The following is a 14,096-nucleotide window of genomic DNA, read 5'->3' as shown; positions in this document are numbered from 1 at the left end:
ACTTGAAATGTGTTTTTGTTCTGTTCAAACCAAACGTTTAACAATGGCCTGCCAGTGCAAACATTAAAAGATGATTTTATCAGCAAGCCCCTCATCTCTCTTTTCTCTGAAAAAAAACAATGGTATATTTAGGGAAATGGGTATCGAGGGAAAGATGTCTGTGTTTATGCTTCATGCGCGCCATCTCTAAGTGATCCTGTGGAGCCTCTCCCATCTGTAAAGGTGCGCTTGGAGATAAGGACTTCCTACTTTAGCAACATGCAACAGTGGAGTAAAAGGCCGTTCTTGAATGCTGATGAGTCCTTAAGGAAATGCAGGCTATTCCTCACTCGCAATCACAGCGTCTTTTCACAGATTCTCATCAACAGAGGCATGATATACCCAGCGAGGAAGTGCGGATGGAGGAGGGAGACAGGGTGGAGGAAAGATTGAGCGAACAGGAGCGGAATATAGTTTGACAAAGACAGATGGAGACACGAGAGAAAGAGTAGGCCACAGAGAGAAGTAATGGGAAAGGGATAGATAGGGAGGGAGAGGGTAAAGAGAAATATAAGGAAGACGGACAGAAGGATAGGGGGGCTGCTGCCGATTTGGGTAGGAAAGAAAGGGGGGGGGGAGGGGGCTGGATTGTTTTCAGGGTAGAGTGATTCCCTGTCCGGATTGTGCGAGGTGTCAGGAGAGATTAGCCGTTGTGAAGCTGGAGGAGAAAGCTTGAGATAGCTTGGATTGGACAAGTGTCAGGGACTGGACGTTCCTCAGACCTGGCAGGAATGGGATGTGACACCGGCTGCCATGTTGGACCGCTTCACTTTGCTCTTAAGGGAGACCCTCCCTGTATCATTTCATCCATTTCCCTCTAGCAGACAACAAGTTAATTCCCGCTGCAGAAGTGCCATCAAAGTCTTGTTTGATGGCACTAACTGTAAATTGTTTCTAGGGTATTTCAAAAGACATTATTTCTTTAACAGGAAACAAGAAAAATCATCTACCGGCTGCGTTTTAGTGTTTGACACCAGGTCAGATTCTGTTTGAAATGTTTTGCTTTACACAAAGTGAGAAGTGTCGGCTCTCAGGCACAAATTGACCTGAGGCTGACAGAGCTTCTTGCAAACAGTGATGGTGAAAGAAGTAAAGGGGCAACTGAAAATTGATTTCCTGTTCATCTTCGTCTTTTGACAAAAAAGCATCTGCTTTGCAAAAAAAGGAAGAACATGGCTCGTGGAAAAAGTGGGTCTCACATTGTCGCAGTTCGGCTCTTGGAATAAAGAATAACAAAGTGGTTGTGTGAAAATGGGCTGTCGTCCAAGCAGTGTGAAATATTCCCAGAAATCATAGCGGTGGAGTGTGTGTCTTGGTCTGAATGCTGACCCAGTCTTACACAAAAATTGCCAAAACAAACTCAATATGGATGCAATGTCTTTAAAATGTTGACGTTAAATATGGCTAGAAACAAAAAAATTATCTAAAGTTGTTTACACTCATTCCAATCAAGTTGCATTAAAGGAAGGAAAAGTAGTGTTTCAATAAGAGGTGATCGTCTTCCTCTTGTCTTTCAGCCGTCTATCAAATTTCCCCAAAACTGTTTTTGCAGGTATTTACTCAGCTCCTTATCTTCATGTCAGCACTTTCAACCTATTTCCTGTGCCACTCTGGTGACGTTTGGTTCATTTATGTCACTTGCATATCCTCAGAGAGAAATAACTTTAAACCTGTACCAGAGTGTGAATAGTCATGATTCACAAGTGCCCTAAACCTCAATGTACTGCATCATAATCATTTTAGCCCTGCATGCCTTGTCTTGCCATCTATTATTAGTTAATAGAGTGAGGCGCGAGACAAAATCTAATAAATTAATGTTTCTCATTTGTTTTGCTAATTAAATTAAGGTTGATTTATGTGATATTGATGGTTATATTTAATTTCGTTAATCAACGTGTTGGGGATGCTTTGCTCCCTAGCTATTTAACGTTTTGCATCTACAGTGATAACTTGATCATTCTGATTTGCAAGCATTCCAGCGCCATCATTCTCTTCTTCAAGTCTGACCTTTTTCCTCTCACTTGTTTTTTTTCTCACCTATTTTATTTTCTCCTGCATTTATTTAGTATGACACACACAAAGGTTAGAAAAGCGGACAGCTGTTAGTAGACCGGCCCCGGAGCCACACACACACACACGAACATTTACGTACACACACGGAAACCTCTGCATGATACCGCAGTGACACATTAACACTGTCAGCCTTCCCCTGTTTTCTACCATCGCACATGATTCTCTTTGTCAGTTTGGGTCACGGCCGAGGAGGAAGCCTTTTCCCAGTGTGTCCCTGGACGGTGTGAAGCTGCCAGGCCAGGTGTACTCTGCAGTCGCTCCTTGCGCCGGGCACCCAGGCTCTTATCTGCAGGCTCCCCCTCAGACCGTGTGACACTGTGACCCCACACCATCGCTCCAGTGCCTTCTACACACTTGTTTAACAACATACTCCTGGCCATAACAGAACGAAAGTTAACTCACAGAACTTCAAAAACCTCTGACCCTCTTTTTTTGTATTACTCTCCACAACTGCCGTCTTGAGCTCAACATTCCTTTTGTTCTCTGTAAATGTCGGATCACGGCCCTTAAACCCCGCAGGCAGAAGCAGACAGGATACAATGCGGTAAATGTTTCTCCCATCTTCTCCTCCCTCACACTCAAAACACCATGGTATCCTCACATGCTGCATCTCCAGAGAACCCACTGTAAATAGAGATAAAAAAAGCCAAAAACAAACATCGAATATGCCTTTTTTTTCTTCCCTTGAGCAGGCTGAGTGCATTAGTGACCTTTTAAAGTGCTGCCTCCCTCGTGCTTTGCACACACCCCAAAGAAGAACAAACTACTAATAGGGCTAAAAAGCTGACACACTTTAAACAAAGATCAGACCATTTCTTGGCTGTGAGGCAGTGCTCGCTAAATTAATGGTATTCAATTATGTAGCTGAGACAAACAAAGATTTTTGTAGGCAAAAAACAGCCAAATGTTTAAAGGTCTGGGCAGAATGAGGACCACAAATATGTAAAAACACTGTTTTGATCTTAAGTGCTGCAGTCAGTCATTTCGATAACGCTGTCTATATCTGTATCTGTACCATCGTATAAACAACACCCATGGCTTTGCATTCACTTGCTATACATTTACATTCCAATGGGAAATAAAAGGCTAGGATTCTGAAGAAAGAACGGCAATGCAGATAGAAAGAAATGAGGACACTGAATACAGTAAAACATATTCATTTTACTGTTTGGACCAAAGAAGAGACGGGGTTGTGGAGTGCATTGGAAATGGGAACTGTGTAGAAATGGATTTGTTTTCTTCATCTACAAAATGACCTTATTGGTTAGAATAGTGGGAGGCAGTAAGCTCACACCATACGACTCTAATTGCAGCAAATCTGTATATTTGTGTGTGTGTGTGTGTGTGTGTGTGTGTGTGTGTGTGTGTGTGTGTGTGTGTGTGTGTGTGTGTGTGTGTGTGTGTGTGTGTGTGTGTGTGTGTGTGCGCGTGTGTGTGTGTGTGTGTGTGTGTGTGTGTGTGTGTGTGTGTGTGTGTGTGTGTGTGTGTGTGTGTGTGTGTGTGTGTGTGTGCCAGTGTGCATGCTCGAGTGTGTGGAGTGCAGTGGTGTTTGCGTGAGCGGACATCAGACAGAGCTACAGGGCCCGCGGCACTGAGGCGAGGTGGATGAGGCTGAGGGCAGATGTCAAAGAGGAGATATTACCCTCCACATTACTCCCACTCAACCAGGATAGGCACCATGTATTTCAGACATTAGCATGCAGATAAAATAAATATAGACAAGTGAGAGAAGCATTCACCTTAGCTGGCAAATTAAAACATAGAGAATAATACACGAAACCTCTCAGGGAGATCAGGAAAGAAGTAATCATGCCAAACTTTTGATGCCACCAGATTCTTGTGTAACTTGGAGCAGTCTGTTGGTTCTGAGTAATATCTCCCCAAATGTAGCTCTGTTTGTCTCTCCTGCTGCTTCTCACAGTTTAATGGATGTGTGGCCGGCTAGTCATGCCGTCCTGTGTCACCTGTGCTGCGCTCACTTCGGGCAGTGAGAGAGCCATGGGATGTCTGGGGGAGACCAGAGAAGGGGAGAAATAGACATCTGTGATTAACACATACAGACACGTGTCAGTGTGGAGCGTTGACTGGAAGGCGCGCTGGGAGACGCTCACACACAACCTGCTCCTGACGGCAGAAGTTTGGCTAAATAAAGACACGGATAACAAGGAGGGGAAAATGCAGGGAGGCTGCGAAGAGCCCACGATCACGCTCAGATGGAAACGTGAGGGCTTGACTGACATGAGTCGAAATTAATAATTAGTTTGAGAGAAAATTCTATTTTTCAGGTGCCCGCAAAATGCACTCCTATACACACACACCCACACCCAACCACCCACCCCACACACCCACACCCAGGCGCGCGCGCACACACACACACACACACACACACACACACACACACACACACACACACACACACACACACACACACACACACACACACACACACACACACACACACACACACACACACACACACACACACACACACACACACACACACACACACACACACACACACACACACACACACACACACACACACACACACACCTCACACCTCACACCTCCCTTTGGCATGTGCTATGACAATGAATTGCTTGTAGTGTTTTTTAGAGGAATGAGAGGACATCCGGAGACACTTTGGGGGTTTGGAGCGATAATTACATTATTCTTCTCTATAACCATATGTTCGGATTAAACACGGCTCTCTCCCGCTCCATCTCAACAAGTTAATTGCTGAAATTTGGATGAGCTACAACAAAGAGAAAGACAAAACAACCAGTCATATAAGGATACAGGTTTTAGAGAAACTCCATTTAAAAGAGTGAGATTATTACCCACAATGTAAGTTTTAAACACTCATCTATCACTGACATTTTATACGCTTTTAGGTTCCCCTCCACAATAAAACAATTTTGCTAAAGAGTTAGCTTGTTTGCAATCGCTTTCATCATGTGACCAAAATAAATTGTTGACAAGACTAAACCACTTCAAACCAAGTTATAAAGCTATGCAAATGACATTACCTAAACCCTTAACTTAAAATCAATTCTGACTCCACAAGGTCCAACACTATTCACATAACAAGCAATATAATAAACCTGAACAAGTGGATAAGGTTGAACAAACTGCGAATAACACAAGTCAATTGGTGTTATGAGACGCAACAAAACATGTTAAAGATGACATCTCCTTAACTGAATACATTAACCCTGATTGGCTGGAAATAAGACAATGTTTGTGATAAATAGACAAGGTAATGAGATCCTGCAAGGTGAAGGAGACCTCAGGGAGGACAGCGGGACAGAGAAACTAAATCAACAACAATACCCTCACCTGTGTCTGGCTTCCAACTTCCTCTGCTGATCCTGATGTAAACTTGACTCGTTAAGAGGACGCTTTGAGGAGTCTTTGTCTCCAAGGAGTTACGCACACACACACACACACACACACACACACACACACACACACACACACACACACACACACACACACACACACACACACACACACACACACACACACACACACACACACACACACACACACACACACACACACACACACACACACACACACACACACACACACACACACACACACACACACACACACACACACACACACTTAAGGGAACGGTTCCACGGAGAGATTCAGTGAGCCATCTGCCAAATTAGGCCATGAGCCATGAGCCATGAGCCCACAACTTCAGCGTTCTATTCAATTTTCAATTACTGGGCTAGAGGCTTAAGCACAAGATCTGTATACACGCATTTGGACACATATTAATAGATTTTCTTGTCACACATGCATCCAGTATGAGATAAAATGAATCATGCAGACATGACTGAGTTATTCATAATGTTTCCCTAATGTATAACTTACTTTTTATATATTTTTATAATAACACTTGGCATTAAGGTTCACAGCAATAGAAAACAACATCTTAAGTGAGAAATCAGCTCCTGAGGGGAAGGCACATGTCAACACCGATCTACATATGTGCACCCACATGAGCGAACAAACATACAATACATTCTGTTCATTAACAAACACATGGAGACACAACAAATGGCAACCAAGCCAGCCGCCCAGTGCCAAATACGTCCCTTTCAAAATGTCAGAGGCGTACATACTGTAGCAGGGAGGGTGTGAGGTGATAAATGCAACCGACTGAAAATGTCAGTGTCACCCGTTGCCATGACAGTCGGCAAAGTTTGGCAAGGACTGGATTGCTTCAGCCAAAGGCCAGATGATTTGCTACAGCTAATTGAGCCTGCCGCCTCATGTATGAATATATACAGGCCTGTGCTATAAAAAAATGCAGGGAAATGTGTGCTTAATAAAAAGAGAAAAGTAAATAACACCCCAATATATCGTTATTAGACTTTGCCAGTGACATTAATCATTCATAAAATGAGTCACCAAACTAATGATCAGTCTGGAACCTATTCCAGAAGCAGCGTGTTGGAGAGTCGTTTAGTAATAATAGCAATAATATATTTTATTTGGAAAGTAACCTAAGGGGAGTGGGCAGATGAAGCAAGTAAAAGCTCATTAAGGGGAACATTCCAGGATCTCTATGGCCCTTCCTTCCCGCTGATTGGTCATTGAATCAGTAAGCCCGCCCTAAAGTGAAGATACATATAAAACACCTGTATGATGCAATACAATAAAGCCAATTAATGCAAGTTAGAGGTTTTTCAAACAAACTTTAAAGTTGGGTTTGTTAAGCTGCTGACTCAGCACTGAAGGCAGTACTCTGTTTTAGTGTGGCATTGGACTCCATTATATTGAATACCCATTATGTTTCCAAAGTAGTACTGAGTGGATTTACAGAAGTTAAATGCAATACTCAGGGTTCTTTAAACAACATATGCAAGGACTTTCAATGTCTCTTTGTGTCCGTTTTCTAAACTATCAAGGCTTTGATCATTTTTCCCTTTAAATTCTCAAACTTTCAACGATTAAAGTACCTGCGGGAACAACGATTGCTTCATTTTATTACTGTAAAAATAAATTATAGCTGAACAGATTGGCATAAGGCAAAGATATAATTGAATAGTTTCAAACATCTTCTACTGAGGGTTTTATTGCTTGCTTGTTGTAAAGCTTATGACAATATCACATGGTCTCCACCTGCATTGCATCTACCCCTAGATACAGTGTCCAAACATTTACTCTATTTAGGCCATGGACGAAACATAGATTTATATACATTATATATATGCATATATATGTTGTCAAATACTGTAATTATTAAATGCAAGGGTCAATTCAGCCTTAGGCAGCAACATATCAGCTCGAGGTTGAATGCAAAATGTGCAATAACTGCAAGAACAAACAACTGTAATTTTCTATTTAGAGTGTTAAATAAAATGGAAAATATATTGTTAATGTGTTACCCTTAGAATCTTTCTTTTTACAAATGATAAATTGTGCCAGCCAGTGTTTTTCTGGTGCTCTCTGGCTATGTGAAGCAGCTGCAGACTGTATTCCTGGAGGCGGTATGAGGCAACAGTTGACAAATTATTATGGAAATATGATAAATTACTATAATTGGCTTAAACCTTGTGGTTGCCAAAAGTTACACATATTATGCAAGCAAGTTTCGAAAAGCATAATTTCTGTTTTGTGAAATACATCAGTACAGTTCTATTTTAGGTTCAGGTTGACATAAACAATTTATCTTTGTCATTTCCTTATCAATACGTGATAGCTTAAATGTGTTGTTGACCATTTACAGTCGCGAGTGTATTTATATAACGTGAAACATTCAAGTCAACAGCCAAACTACAGGGAGGTCGAAGCAACAATAATCATCAGGCAAACAGGTCATAATACTGACGACGAATGAACATCAGAGTTGATTTTCTACGACAACTATTGCCAGATTTTATTAAAACTGAGCCAATAACTTTATGACACATCCACACCATCTGGTTTCTAAAGAAGCGTTTCTTAATCATTTCTATCTTTAATACGAGCGGCACGATGGCCCAGTCGAAATCAGTGTGTGGAGTGTGTGTATCCTGTCTCTGTTATCAGTCTATACGTGTTAGTCCTGTAAAATCTGAGGTTACCCAACCTCTCAAACATAAGAACCTTTTTTCTCTACTGATTCAATAATTAAGAGAGATGGATGTTCAATTATCTCCAGATTATTAATATCATGTATCATCTTTACCGAGAAAACAGCACTGTTTTTAGATGAGGGTCCCTAAAGCTGCAAACAGGGGTAATAAATCCTTATTAATTGACCAAGCGTCTTTGACACTAGTATACTGTACCTACTGTACATGCACACACACACAACATATCCCCAAAGGCAGAACAAAGGATATTTTCAACGTCCTTTGTTATCATAACGTTTGAATTATTCAAAGACTGTACTTAAGTAGACACAACCATGGTGACGTCACCTGTGGTTTGTGGACTAACCTTTAGGAGCCTTGAAAATTGCTTTTTGGCTCTAACATTTTGGTTTTAAAAAAGGGTTAAAGTACTGACAGTGGAAACAGAGAGCACTCAACTGCAAATCACAGTGGTAGTGACCTGTCAATCACACGGTAGCCAAGGCCCTGAAACACACCACCTTGCGTTACCACCTATTTCCGAAGGAATAACCATAACTTATTGTAATGAAGAACATTTGAAACTTGTGATTGGGACCCTCCAGTTAGAAGAACATTTTTACTGAGTTAACAAATCATGTAAGAAGTTGGGTCATTTTCTCATAGGCCTCTATACAATTGCAATTCTTATTGCCCCAGGAAAGTCACCCCCCTGGTGGTAATTATAGAGAATGCAAGTGTAAGGCACTTCCGCATTGGCTCATTTCGAGGTTGCTTTTTGTTGATAATACTATCAAAGCAGCAATCTGTTACTCATTTTCTCTTCAATTGGTGTTCAGATACATGTCAGTCCTTAGAGAGTGTGCACTTTGAAGACAAACCTTGTTTTTCAGCCTTCACAAGCTTTTGCCAACATTTCCTAAAAAGAATGTAAACAGCGGCAAAATGTTAAGCTTCTAAATGACGAAGTAATTGAACTGTTCAATATTTACCTTTCATTATTTTATATAAAATGCCTTGACCCCTTAATGTTAAGTGAGACTAAGCCTGAGGTGGTGATATTTTAGCACGGACAGCAGATTAACATGATATTGCAGCATAAAGCAAACAAAAGCAGAGACTCCTGTCGTTTATAAGGACATGAACACACAACTGAAAGGATATCAAATGATCAGGATGTTGGTTTGTTCTCTTTTGAAACAGCCTCTTATCACTAGCCCAAACAGGAGAGTGGACATATAAATATATTTGTTTCTTTTTTCTCAGGGGAAAGAAGTCTGAATGTTTGACAGCACATCAGAAGATATTTTTCTCCAGTTTAATGTTTGATTTCTGCTGAATCTTGCAAAGTTGTGAGCAGCGAACCAGCACATTGACTCCTGGACCTTTTCACTTACAAACACATTTATTTTCCCCCTCACTTTCTTGGGTCTAAAGTCCATGAAATATACTTGCAGTACGGTCATTTCAGCACGTTTATTTGGCCACCATTCTGCTGTTATTGTTGGAGGTTTCCTTTCACAATGACAGAGAGTCATGCTGACAAGACATAAGAAAAGCACGTATTTTATCCCTCAAATCCCTCTTGATGTTTACTCATTATTTGATATGAGTTGACTCAGCCCAAATAGAATCAATTATGAGGATTTGTTTGCTTTGTTTACTTTGTTCTTGGAGAACTGACAAATGCTAAAAAAGGGTCAGTGTTAGTGTAAAGACTAAGCCTGTATAAATCCAGAGGTTATAAAAACCCTCACACACAGAAACAAGCAAACAGATGACTGATATTCTGACGTCTGGCAGTAATTCTGACACGCACACTTTGACAACACTAGCTTGTGCAACACATTCAACACAATCACCTCCTGATCCGCAAAAGGCCAAGTGTTGACTTTGACAAAGGCCAAATCGCTTCTCACTCTCTTCCAATTCCCTTCTTTCCTGTCTTCCTCTTTCCACCTAGTTCTGTGTACTACTGTATCTACTGCTTTTATTCTCCTTTTTTGTGTGTGTGCAAATTACAGATGATGTGTTGTAAGCCTGAATCTGATGATTGTCGGTAAAAACAGATGATGTAATTAATTAAACGTTCAGTGTATAAAATGTCTGAAATTTGAGAAAGATTTCCATCTCATTTCCAGATAATCCAAAACCCAGAGATATTTCATGTATAATGATATAACATAAAATTATATAATGAAAATCAGGTAATCTTCCTAATTCAAAAAGCTTAAAGGATAAAAAATGTCAGCAAACTGAAAGTATAAATCAATTATCAAAACTGTTACTCATTATTAATTAGTTAATTATTTCCCATTATGAAATACTTATTATTTATATAAAAACTGTGACATTTGTACATTTTCGTATTAGCTTGTCATTTCTATACACTTCACTGTGCTAAATGCACAGCGTTGTGTTTGGTCTTTCCCAGTAAAAGGAATCTGGTGGCAAGACAAGAGGAAAACATGTGTTGGCATCAAAGTCTCTAGGGGAAAATATCCAGTGTACCTGAAGATCTCTTTCTCTCTGGCTGGCTTTTACCAGCCTGTGTTTCTGTCCGGGCCACTGGATTCTTCCAGGATAAAATCTCTTCTTTCTGTCAGTCTCTCCTGGGCTGTTTCTCTGTGGCGCCACAGGGGAACAGTGAGACCAAGAGTGAGCCTCCGAGAGCAAATTATGTACATTTAAATGAACCGTTTCCTTGGGTCTGCTCAGCTCAGCGCTGAGAGGGAGTTCAGACGGAACGGAGCGGGAACAGGAGGTTGAGAGGGTGTGTGTGTGTGTGTGTGTGTGTGTGTGTGTGTGTGTGTGTGTGTGTGTGTGTGTGTGTGTCCGTGTGCGTGAGAGAGTGTATCAGGGATACATACGGTGCAGCCCTGAGTAGGAGTGTAAAACTTGAGTGGACCCCAGGCCCTCGCTTAGCCTTAATAGCTTTCCTGTCCTCCTCCTCCTCCTGCTGCATTAGAGTTACATTTCCACTCTTGGGGGACGTTCCATCTTTTATATATTTATTTATTCTATTTTCTATGCCGGCCCAAATGCACCCGCTTCATCCACACAGTCACTTCACAGAGGTGGCGCTGCCAGGCTCACTTCAAAAGCCACCTAAACTCTCCTGCTGGGGTTTAGCAGCGATGGAGAGACGAGGAAAGTTTCAGCATCCATCAGTCCAGCGCGCACACACACACACACACACACACACACACACACACACACACACACACACACACACACACACACACACACACACACACACACACACACACACACACACACACACACACACACACACACACACACACACACACACACACACACACACACACACACACACACACACACACACACACACACACACACACACACACACACACACCTGTAGCTTTGTTTCACATTCAGACAATGCATCATGGAGACTCCTTTGTTTGTCAGGCTGTTCCATTATTTACCTCCTCTCTTTCCCCATCCACCTGAGCCTTCGGATGCCATTTATCATCCCTTGGAAACCTTGCGTCCGCTAGAACTCGAAAACCTGATGAATAAGTAAACTAATTCCTCCACACTGCCACACACTTCCTGTCCTTTTCACAGGAACAAAGACAAAGCGCCGGGATACAGTGCTGCAGTCTCGGCCCTGAGTGGTCTCCACACACACCACACTGTGAAGGCTTTCGCTTCTCTACCACATAAAAAAATATTCCCCGACCTCGAAAAAGCCTTTCTTTGATTCTCGAATCCTTTAATGCTTTCAACATTTTTCTACAAGTCATTAAAGTCATTAAGTTACATGATAAAAAAGAACTCAGTAATAGTGTTAAATCGGCCTCTTGAGAGATTAAACCGCCTCTTGCCTTATCCGCTGCTCCTATACTTTCTGTCCTGAAGCTTTATATAAAAATACATCCCAGCATCATCTTCAGTCTTCAGCTCCGGCTTTCTCCATGCTTCCATGCAGTCCGCTGTTTTCCAGCCTGCCAGTCAGTTATTGTAGTTGCTGTATGGGCATTTCTGTCCGTCCAATGAGCTGGAGTCAGCCAAATATCTGATCTGCTGTTAGTTATTCAATTACTTCACCCGGCTGGCCTCCGCGCCCTGGGGCTGCTGGTTGCGGGTAACAGGGGATAAAGGTGGGGGGTAACAGGGGATAAGGGTGGGCTCTCCTGTGTGGAGCTGCCTTCTCCCTGCAGGAGGAGCAGGAGGCCTCCCCGCAGTATCACGCTCAATCCCCGCATTAAGATTTAGCTCAAATTTAGCAAATTAGAACAATTAGTTGTCATGTAATTTTCCTATACTGCTGCCAACCTGTTTCCTCTGTGTTTTAGTCTCGTGGTGTCTTGCGGCAAATGTGTGTGTAAATCCCCGCGAGCGCCTGTGTGTGCTTGAAGTAATTGATATTGTGAAAGTATTCCCATGTGGACTGTAAGCTCCCAACAAGTTTTAGGCGCACTAATACCAACAAGGCTTTAAGCCGCAGGCATACCCTGGATGAAATATTTGCTGTGTCTGCCAGGAGACAAATCTATTCTCTGCTTTCAGTAAAATACTGTCTATGCGGCAATATCTTATTTGTAGGCTGAGACCAGAGTCTCACAGGGACCAATTGAAGCTAGCTCTTTCCATTCCTGTGCTTTGTGTGCTAATTACAGGGGTCAGAAAGACTGATGGCTTAACAGAGAAGGTTAGAAGAGGAGGTTATCAGTATCCAACTCCCTCTCTGCTCTCCCTTATTTCCTTTTCTGTTTTTATTTATCCTTTTCCACTGGATGATCATGGATGAGTAGACAAGAAATATCCCATCCATGAGCTGCCATAAATTATAATCGCTGACATGAGTGAATTTCCATATCCTCTGGATGCCATGCCAATGTTTGCGCTGTAGGTAACACCACTAGTTGTAAATGGAGGTCGTGTGAAGGATCTGCCTTCTCTTTCCCCCATCCTTTTTCCCCCTTCAGGGGTTTCTTCTCACCATCTCTTTGTTCCATGCTCTCTCCATCTCTCTTTATATGTTGACACAAGTAAAGCCCCATGTGTGCGTCTCCTCTAGAGATGTCAGTGGCAAAGGGGCAAGCGTAGTGGGGATAACATGCATGGCGTGAAGCGTCACCTCCCCTCATGTGGCTGCTCATTTAACACCCCACATATTAACTGGGAGAAAATAATTCACCCAGCATGTGACAAAGTCAAGTCAGAGCTTCCTTTAATTTATAACCTTCCTTTAACCTTGTCATGTGTTTATGAGAGGGGGTGAGAACGAGAGATTCTTTTTTTTTTTCATCTCATCTTCCCACTCCTGACTTCACAGATGTTTTTGCCTCTGCTGTCTAAACGCGTTTCACAGTTCGTCTTTGAGAAATCAACTGTGTGTCAGCAAACACGGTGCACTGTAATACAAAGTCAATCCCAGCTAATATATTGTGAGGATTTTTGAGCTGAGATATGCAGATTGCTTCCAGCAGGACCTGAACGGAGCATTTAGCCTACCCACATACAGTAATAACACTATGTATTTTCACTCACCCATGGAGCATGAATGTGACTCAATATTCATCATCTCAAAGAGCACATATTAAACCATTAATGCAACGCACGCCCTCGCCCGCCCTCCGAAGAACCTAATTAGTCTTCAAATGAGATGTCGGCTGGTGTCTCATATTGTCTAATTCCACAAAAATTATGGGGGGAATCTACAGAGGCAAGACAGATAGCGCAACACACACACACACACACACACACACACACACACACACACACACACACACACACACACACACACACACACACACACACACACACACACACACACACACACACACACACACACACACACACACACACACACACACACACACACACACACACACACACACACACACACACACACACACACACACACACACACAC

The sequence above is a fragment of the Notothenia rossii genome, assembly GCF_949606895.1.
Source record: "Notothenia rossii genome assembly, chromosome: 8".
Classification (NCBI taxonomy): domain Eukaryota; kingdom Metazoa; phylum Chordata; class Actinopteri; order Perciformes; family Nototheniidae; genus Notothenia; species Notothenia rossii.
Note: the sequence above shows the minus strand (reverse complement) of the source record.